At 49.1% G+C, this 10,407-nt stretch overlaps 1 pseudogene; it reads left to right on the top strand.

The window, feature by feature from the left end:
* The first annotated feature begins 835 nt into the window (after nt 1–835).
* On the top strand, nt 836–1,969 carry LOC144151849 (very long chain fatty acid elongase AAEL008004 pseudogene; annotated as a pseudogene).
* Nucleotides 1,970–10,407: the final 8,438 nt, after the last annotated feature.

Here is a 10,407-nt window from a genome sequence, read left to right as displayed (position 1 = left end):
TTACTACCTCCATGTATAAAATAGTCAACGGTTGCGCTAAATGAATTATATATTCGCGCGTAATGAATCACGGGTGGTTCATCTGGTATTTCCAGTGCGTTCCCTACTTCCCTCAGTTTTCTTTGAGCCATCGTCTATAGTGCACGAGCTCAACCAGCCATAAGCCTTGGCTTGGAGCCCCGAAGAATTAAGAAGTAGATGACTGGCAGCAAGCGTCCCTTGGAGCTTGAGGGACTCACTTGGGAAGAAGCGACTTTTTCCGTAAAGCGTGCTTCTCCGACACACGACATGCTCATTTATTTTCTGCGACCCTAATTTTCCCTCGTTCCCCTATCGCATTGGCTAGTGCCGCATTGACACTGGTTCGAAAGCCCCGGGGTAATTCTTAGGAGTCAGTCCACAAAAAGAGCCCCCATGAAATTTAAAGACAGCCCATCAGTATATTGCTCCGCCGATACCTGACGCTTTGCCGATACACCGCATTTGCGCGCACGTAACACGCTGTCAAATAGTAAGTCCGAGCACGCGTTGTGAATTGTAGCACAGCTTTTTTATTCATATTTTTCAAGTGTGCAAAATGAAAAGAACTGTTAAAACAAACTAATACTGCTTGCTGCTTTGGCCGACTGCCAAGTGCTACTTCGCTTTCTTTGTTCGGGAGCCACCTTTTACGGGTAGGCGTTCGTACGCAGCTGGAGTCTTCGGCGTCACAAACCAAACAGCCTCGCCTGTCACGGGGTCGCGCGACGCTGACGACGTCTCCTCCTCAGCTCCGCGCTCTCCTCATCCCGGCGGAGGGGGAAGACGAACGACGGCACGGGAGTTGACACATGTAGTGGCGGCGCACCGTTGGCGGCTATATAGGTGGTCTCCCCCACACCGGCGACGTTTCAAACCGCCGACACCATGTGGCCGCAGCACGAGAGGCAGGAGCTCGCGATCAACGCGACAGCGGGTGGCCTTGGCGGATACCACGCCTGGTTCCAGCCCGACGAGCGAGTCCAAGCGTGGCCCCTGATGGGCGGACCCGCGGCCGTGACCAGTGTCCTGGGCCTCTACTTGGTCGGCTGCCTCGTTGTCGGGCCGCGGATGATGCGGGACCGCAAGGCGCTGTCCCTGAGGCCACTGCTGATCGCGTACAACGTCGCGATGGTGGTGCTCAGCGTGTTCTTCGCCGGCCTGACCATCAAGCTGGCGTACGTCGAGAGCGGCTACAACCTCGTCTGCCAGGCTAACGACTCCAAGAGCAACCCTCGGTCTGATGTCATGATCTACTACGGCTGGTGGTACGTGATGCTCAAGGTGGGCGAGCTGCTGGACACGCTCTTCTTTGTGCTACGCAAGAAGAACGACCACGTGAGCTTCCTGCACGTGCTGCACCACACGTTGGCCCTGGCCACCGTCTGGCTGGACGTCAACATGGGCATCATGGGACATGTGGCTCTCTTCCCCGTGCTCAACTGCTCGGTGCACGTCGTCATGTACGGCTACTACGCCCTGGCGGCGCTGCCGCCCGCGCTGAGGCCGAACCTCTGGTGGAAGCCGTACGTGACGATATTCCAGATCGCGCAGTTCTTCGTGCTTACGGTGCACGCGCTCATTCCGGTCTTCCACGACTGCAGCTTCCCGCGCGCCTTTGCCTTCTTCATGGCTCTGGAGGCAGCGCTGTTCTTCTGCCTCTTCAGCGATTTCTACGTCAAGGCTTACGTGCACCCCAAGGCTGGTGCTGCTAAGAAGCTGAAGGACCGTTAGGTGAACACCCGTTCTTGTTTTTCTATGTGTGAGTGCGGACATAAGGTACCACGCTGTCACTGCTGGTGTACACATTCCGCTCGCCGATTATAAAAAAAACTGTCAGGGTATCACTTGGGAAGAAACTGCGAGAAATGGTGACGTCTCTCGAACTGTAAAAATGTGTACGATAATTATTTCACTCTTTGATAGTAATTAAAAAGGGACCCTATCCGGACTTGCCCTTTCTCCTGTGCTGTGTAAGATTTTTTTGTGTGTGCTCTGGTACATGTTCATTCTAAAACACGTGACAAATACAGATGTGTTAATAAGGTTGGTTTTCAGATGATGATGATGACTATGGTTGCATTTTTATGGCGCAAGGCCAAAGGTTCGTTTTCAAATTGCGTGAGAAGGGTAATGGGAATGGCGAACGACGAACCTCTGAACTTTTGTCACTTGCCAGGAATAATAAATTGCACAAGCCCGAGTTATCGAAGCTCTGCTGTATTTGATGTCCCGCTGTGCCAAAATATCATGTATGCGCCCATTCATCGAACCACCCAATTGTAATATATTTACTCATCCTTCGACTCCACAACCTTGCCGAAGTAAAGGGAGCCTGAATATTATTTAGACCCCTGGATTTTATTTCAGTTTCCACACACTGGAATGGAATTACGTTTGCAAAATAACCGGGTCTCAACGTCAGGGTTATACATCTGAGGGGAACCAAACCCCGCGATACTTGGCATGCTATGTTTAACGCGCCTAAAATGTAACAAGCCTCCCCCAACTCAAAAAATTCCCACATCCTCTCGCGGGGACCCCTGTGTAGATCGACGCATAGGGGGTTCACGTTGCAGCGTTGGACAGGGGAGGAACGGCGCTGGAACGATGGAGCGGAGCGGCGCAGGCACCACGTTTTATAGCGCGCATAACGGTGAGGGGACGCGCCGGCGCCAGTGCGTCTGCCGCGGCTATGACGCAACACAATCCAACACAATCCACTTTAATCCAATCCAATCCAAATCCAATCCAAGCCAAGCCCAGCCAATCCAAGCCAATCCAATCGAATCCAATCCAATGCCCCTCGCGAGATAGTGTTCGCTATCGGAGAGGAGAGGGGGTGAGCGGCGAAAAGCGCAGCTGACGCGGCGAGGAGAATGGGGGAGGGGCGGACGCCGACGACGCCGGATGCAGGGACAAGGCGAGTGAATGAGATGCAGTCGCATCTAATAAATAGCGTGATTGCAGCTTGTTACTCTCGTCAAAACTGCCGCGAAGACGAAGGCCCGAGATACGGTAGAGCAATACGGAGTGAAATTCAAGCGCATGTCTCTAGCATATAAATGCAGAGTGATTACTCCTGCATTTTTGGGAGAGGCTTTCGTCCTGCAGTGGAACAAACATGATGATGATGATGCCGATGATGATGATGATGATGATGATGATTACTCCTCGCTGCAAAGCTTTGTTCAGTGGAGTACTGTCCAAGCATTGCTGGTTGCGACGTCCAGCCCTTATGGTAGACGTCAGCGCCTGCTTAAACGGTTGCCACGCGTTGTAGTGTCCGCATTTTTTCTGATGGGCAGTTGAGAAGCGCCAAGCCTTCCAATCAAGTGTACAAGCAGCTAAACGAGCCATTAAACGAAAGTTAATTGGTGGTGATTCTAAGTGGAAAGGAGAGAAGAAAGGCATTGAAAAAAGGTTTTTAGACGACCCTAATAATTTAATATTTTCCCCCTTTGATAAACCATATTTCGTGGTTCGGAAAGGGCACGCGGATGTACCGTTTAGGAGCCTTGAATCTCTGAGGAACATTTTAGGCTCCGAAGCGCTCTTTTCTGTGCCCGATACTTTTTAGGCCTCTGGAATAGCAATGAGTGCGCGGTTGCGGGTTTCAAAGCTTTTGTGGCCTTCTTAATTAAAAGCCTCCAGATTAGAGCCCAGTTTGCGACCTGTCTCCCTCTCTACATTCTTTTCGTGAGCTTGCGTGTGCACTTGTGTGTGCGCATTTATACCTTGCTACATATTCCCCATCCATGGGAAAGTAGCAAGATCCAGCATCGTTTGCGCAAGGCTGACCTCTTCTGTCTCATTAAAGAATCTTCTTCTCCACCTCTCCTCAAGCAGTGTCCAATTATGCGCTTCGATTGTTAGATAAACAAACTCGTTCTTAAAGGCGGAAACAACTGCAGCACGCGGGCATCTGTGCACCGAAGGTGCTTTATTCGTGAAGAGGACGCGTATAACCTCGGCATCTGGAGTGGACAGAAGGTTTTACAGTAGGATTCTTCTTCTCAAAGGTACTGTCATGCTGTATCCTTCTTTTTATTCGCATTGTAAAGTCGTCATTGAGCTACCAATTTGGCTCCCTGGCCCCGTCAAGCTGTAGCAACAGCTTTCTTGCCAGGGAGACCATCGACATTGTATTATGTTGAGAGAAAAAATAAATTTGAATTTGAATTTGGATTGAACACTTTTTAACCCCCCCCCCCTGCCCTTATGCTGCCCCCTTCCCTCAAGGGCTATAGTGCGCTCCACCAGGTATTCGCCACTGATGTCCGGGCATGGAATGTTTCTCAGGCGTGTACTACCGCTGTCCGATTATGGACGAGCATGAATGTTGTACGATTTCATTCGGCGTGAATCACGAGTCACAGTATCGCATGCATTCCACACATCGGTCATGAATTATGCCTACGGAAGCGCTACCGCTGTTCCTGGATATATCACATATCGAGTTTCCCGTAAACTTGAACGAGTAATTTGTTTCCAAATCTTGATTCACCCCATCAGGTGTTGTTTGGGACACAACTTGAAATTTGTTTGTGGGAAACCATTTCGATATAATCAGAAATTGGCTAAAACACAATTTAGCCCCTGTTACTCCATAAGGATGTGTAACTTCTAAAAACTGAGCTTTAGTGATCCCCTACGTCATGATACAAATGTGCTCTCGATATGTCTAGTCTCTGAGTCCTGCAGTTCTGGCTTAGTGATGATCAGTCGGTCGGTCCGGAACATGAGCTGCAGTTTATAGTGAACAAATTGAAATTGTTTTCACCATCTAGAAATATTTCGCGCACAACCCTATTCAAGCATGAGTGCGCTAGTTTCATTACGCGTATGTATTTACCTCTTATGGGACACTTTTCATGCCATGTGACGATGACGCGTCACGTTTTCTTCTTTATCTAAGAGGACAGGCTGTCCAGAGCGAAAGCCGCAATCAGAGCCGATGAGATGTTTTTTGTTGTTGTTGTTGTTTGTTTGTTTGTTTGTTTGTTTGGGCCGCAAAGACACAAACAGGCGATGTAAGAATCGCCGTAAGCCGCGTTTCGTGTTCGTGAAAACTTATCGTTGCCGTGTACTGAGCATGCCACGCATTTCCGAGTGGGAGCCGTGGAGCAGGACTGAGGCTTGTACGGCCAGCCACTTTTTAAAGATATCGCGGGAGCGTCGACCGGCGGGAGGGTCAGGACCTTGTCATGGTGGAAGACGGCGAGAGGAGCGAGAGTAGATGCATGAGCAGAACGACCCCGCCTGCACCAGCGTCGTCTGCTGGAGGCTCTTCCTGCAAGCATGACACGTACTCTTTACGCTTTTCATGAGGTGGAGACCCTAGCAACGTCCTCCTGCTCAAGAGTCTTTAAAATCTCTCTCTCTCTCTCTCTCTCTCTCTCTCTCTCTCTCTCTCTCTCTCTCTCTCTCTCTCTCTCTCTCTCTCTCTCTCTCTCTCTCTCTCTCTCTCTCTCTCTCTCTCTCTCTCTCTTTCTCTCTCTCTCTCTCTCTCTCTCTCTCTCTCTCTCTCTCTCTCTCTCTCTCTCTCTCTCTCTCTCTCTCTCTCTCCGCTGGTAATCAGCATCCCCGCACGATGGTAGCGATATCGCTTCCGCTTTGTTTGCTGTTATATTTTCTTTCTTCAATACCACAACACTGGTGTGCTCTGTAAAGTCCTTTTCACTTAGTAACGATGGTCACAATGGCCCTGTTGTCGCTACTATTTACAACAATATACGTACTCGCAATTGCATACAAATTCTCGGATAATGTCAAATCGATGCCCGCACGCCCCTGGGTAGCCGGCTTGGTCGGATCGTTGTAGCATAGCAAAGCGAACACGAAGGTCTCCAACACGAAACGCGTAAACCACTTCTTTTTTGGTACCGACGCATCTGCATTGACACCACCGACTACGACCACGGAGGTAGTGTCAGCGCAACTAACCCACGGTACAAAGACAGTCCGAGGATATACCTAAGCAAGTTTTAAGGGTTCTGAACGCGAAAGCGTCAACGTACAATTGAATGCCTAAGGCGCTTTGCCTCGCTCCGCGTTCACGAAGGGCTTCGCTTCTTTTACCGCTTGAGACGATTTGTTTCGCCATCAGTTCGCTAAGGCGGAAACTGATCTGTTTCCTAGGCGTTATGCCGCTCTTCGTTTACTTTCGCCACTTCCGAGTAAAAGCGCTTGCTATGCAACGCGTCGCTGTTCAAAGTCACGTTGTGTCTCGGGAATTTTGCTTTAAGGACATAAAAAAAATAATACGGGGAATGCTTAGAACTTCCCGAGAATCTGAAGGAGAAAGCCCATTTGCCCCTTTTGTTGGTCTGCTGTTCGACAGCTTAACAAGAAATGAATTAGATATTTATTCATGCTCCCTTTCACACCTACGTACTTTTTGCTTAAACTTGAAGCCATAACGATATGTATCCACCTCTTTTTATCTTTTTTGTTGCGTTTCGAGAACGCTGTTTCATTGCGTGTATTTCTTTTTTCTGCTTTTTATTGTTGCATCTGAATTGAATTGAATTATTGAATTGGAATTGCTGACATGTGAATTTGAATTGTTGCATTGTTTAATGTTACTCTTTGAAAACGTTGCTTGCTTCATTATTGTAAATTCATGCTGCCGTACTCTGTTGGGCTCCAGAACATTGTCAAGCTCGCTAGAGCTTTATTTCCGAACCCACTGCTCCTTGGAGTGGAAATAAACAAATTGAAACTGAAACAAATTGAAATTGGTCACGCACGTCACCACTTCACCAGCCCCAGGACAGCATCCACAGAAGCTCGTTCCACTCGCTCGCCATCGCCAGGAGCCTCCTGTTCGCTCCCGTCAATACCTTCACGTCTCAAGGCAGCTCGCATTGCGCGCGCGCCAAACGGCCTACCCGCCTTTGGCGCAGCTGTTTCACTTTCCCTGTACCTCAGGATTTTCTGTGTCCCACGATGCATTTCATGAAACATGGGGATTTAAACCTTTCGCACTAATGACGTGTGCAAACGTAACCTAATCACAGCTCTGCTGTAAAAAGTAATGTAACAGAAATCGCCCTCTGGAAGTCTTTCAAGGACAGAAGGAATTCCATTTATCACTTGCCGATTGCGTGAATCAAAACAAAGTTATTTCTAATTTTGTAGGACTTCTGCCTCACCCAAGCTCAGAGTGACCGAATACAGTGAAAAGAAGAGAGAGAGGAGAGAAAACTTTATTTAGCAAAGGGTTAGTGCGCCTTGGTGGCCAAAGACCGCAGTGCTACGGTGACTATGGCAGCCCCACCCGTGAGCGCCTTCTGGACATCCAGGATTGAGAATGCCACCCCGGCTTCCCACTGGTCGGGGGAGGTGATGAGGAAGATGGGGTCAGATTTGCAGGCCCACATATGTTGTTGTATTGTGGCCCATTCTCGGCAATGCTGGCAGAGTATTGCGGGACACCAATACTCATTGTTGCGATCTCCGCCCGGCAATGACTCCAGCCGGCTGATTCACAGCTTAGTCGAGCTTAGAGGAACTGCCTAGCAGACGACGCAGGATCGTTCTGTCGAGATCTTTCTCCGCATACCTCGCTACTCTCGATTATTTCGTCGCATTCCACCGTGATAAGGCACTGGCCCACCCTCCGGTCGAAGCTCCCGCGATAATATTAATGAGGTGGCCGGCGGTACATGTCCAGTTCACGCAAACGGGAAGTCGCCGTGGTCGAGTTCTATCGCAAATAAAAAAAAATACTTTCACGCGCTCCTTAGTTTAGAATATTCCAACAAACGTATCAGAAGTACCACCCCTTTCCCTTCCCCCGTTTTTTTTTTTTTCAGCTCACGCACGACTATACAGCAAAGCCCCCTTGTAAAGAACGGTGCAGCGTTCGCACGCGGGGAGCCCATCAATTACATTATCCACTCCGAATCTCGTTGCCTGCGACCACACCGACCCCGTTGCCTTGGCTCAGATCGCTTTCCGGAAACCGGCTTTGTTGCCGGATTACGCTGCGCTGTGCTTTCTCTTTCCTTCGCTCTTGTTTTCTTGTCGTAAATTAAGTGCCTGGCGCAGCCCTGTTTCATCTACAAGGGCAAGATATTTATGTAACCGTAAGGGGCTTATTTCTAAACATTCCTTTCTATCTTGTGGGCACAGCGGCGCAGTTACTACACGCAGGCTAGTATAGAAACTTGGACGAGCCTATGATTAGTTTTTCTGTTGCAGGTTCACTCACAATTCTCGTAGTTTTTTACTGGCATGCTCAGTAGAGCGAAAGAAATGCCCCGGGGACCCGGGATCGATTGCATTTAGAAGGGGCCTTGTATGAGTGGCTCGTATGTACGGCTGATATTCGTAGCAGTACCTTCGGAAACAGCAACTGCCCTCTTAATCCCGTGACACGGTCACTTCCGCTTGAATTACTACGCCTCGTACGGGAGAAAAAGTTTGGACACTAGATCTAAGCAGCGAAATCCCGAAACTAAAGTTAGTGAACCCTGGCAGGTTCGGTGGCAGCTTTATAGCTAATACTGCTTTTTTCTCGGAAATTTAGACACGTCATTGATTCAGCTGTCATGGCGGATTGGTTTCGATTTTCACGCGCCGATCAGACGGGTTGAACAAAAAAAAATCACGCATCTCCACGAAGTGAATCCCGACTATTGGGCGAAGTACTGGGGATTGTTCTTACCGTAAACCACCCGTGGCATTGCCCATACCCAGCTTTCTCGCTCAAAATTACAACCTCTCGGGAACCTAGAAAAACCACTTTAGGAAAATGATATTTGGCACAAAGCTAGAAGTCAACGTGAAGATTAAACGCTAAAAGAATATTTCTGGTTTCTGAATATTTTTTTGTGTAATTCGCTGTCAAATCTAACTCCCCATGCATTTCTATGGGATAGTTCCCATGGCTCAGGAACCCAGTCGCGCAACGTGCACGACTTGAAACTGTGCACAAAGCAAGTATTCACCCCAAGTATTAGCTGTGCAAAAGAACTTTTCGTTTCGCTAAAAAATTGCAGAGTAATCACTGTTGAAAGGACTGCCATGAGCGGGAAAGCTGCACATGGAGTATATACGATTCCAATGCAATCCAATCCGATACAATTCAATATAATCCAATCCAATGCATTTCAATCCAATCCAATCGAAATCCAATCCAATTCATTTCAATCCATTTCAATCCAATGCTCCTCACGCATGCGCAACGCTGTGTACACAGACGCCAAGCCCCGGACAGGCGAGGTCCTAAGGTGCTTCGCCCCTAAAAATGACGGTGGATAACCAGTGCTCTTGTTTGTGGGTTGTTGGTTGGCCCTGAACTTCCGCTTAAACCGCTCCGTTTCGCCGGGGAAGCGTTCAGCGGCATAGGTGACCGGTAAAAAGCGCAAAGGCTCATGGGTACGTCGTTTGCTACCGCCGCTTCCGGTTCGAGATCTCTCCGGCCCTCCCGTACGCCTGCGTGCGCCGGCGGCTGTCAGGCGCGTGTGTGCGTGTTGTTTATTTGTCACAGGGTGCTTACCTGTCAGATAAACCCCTAGTAGGGTCAATCGTTGTTATTTATGGAATTCCCGATGCATGAGCGTTTTTTTACCCGGTGGAAACAGATAAACAACAAGCACACACGCGCGTGAAAGCCGACGGCTACGGGAGGTCAGGAGAGCTCCCGAACCGGAAGTGGCAGCTCTCCGCGGGATAAAACAATGCACCCATGAGCCTTCGCGCTTTTTACCGGTCACCTACTGGAGCCACGGCGGCGACGTCATGCGTTTTCCGCCTCCCGGTATTGGAGGTCCCGACAGGCATCGCTCTTACTCTTGGCATCCGCGGCCCGATCGTCATCGGTAGTCTCCTTCCGACGCGTTCGCGCCCGTTGCCGCCTATTTTTTTCTTTGTGAGTAGGCTTCACTGTGCAACAATTAATGTTGGAAAGACAGCTTACAAAAACCAAGCTTACACCGATCTTTTTTAAGTCGGCTCCACAGCTAAACAAGTGTATTGCTGGGAAGCCAATTCTCACAATATGTACGCCACCTTATACGTCAATTTGAGACGCCGGAGGACAGCAGTCGGCTGATGCGGGTGCGTGGGCTTAAGTGAAAAGTGGGGGAGTGGTTTTTCTCGGTCTACGCACGCAAAAAAAGCACAAGAAACACCGAGGAGTTAGCCTATAACAGCTCCGCTGTAAAAATGAAAAATCAAAAAGTTGGAATTTGGGGGGATTTACCTGTCACACACATACCCAAATATTCGCGGCGCTGAAGAACTAAAACAAATAGAAGAACAGTGCCCGAACCGGCCCCCAAAAAAGCTTGCGTTTATTCGGAAATAAATATTGAGCTCCTTCACGCATCATTTTGTTTGAGCAAACAACGCAAAATTGTTCGCTGTTTAGGAGGAGGA

Source organism: Haemaphysalis longicornis, unplaced genomic scaffold, assembly GCF_048455015.1.
Source record: "Haemaphysalis longicornis isolate Haplotype H1 unplaced genomic scaffold, Haemaphysalis longicornis Haplotype H1 scaffold_9, whole genome shotgun sequence".
In the NCBI taxonomy this organism is placed as follows: domain Eukaryota; kingdom Metazoa; phylum Arthropoda; class Arachnida; order Ixodida; family Ixodidae; genus Haemaphysalis; species Haemaphysalis longicornis.
Note: the sequence above shows the minus strand (reverse complement) of the source record. Positions and strands in the feature narration are given on the sequence as shown.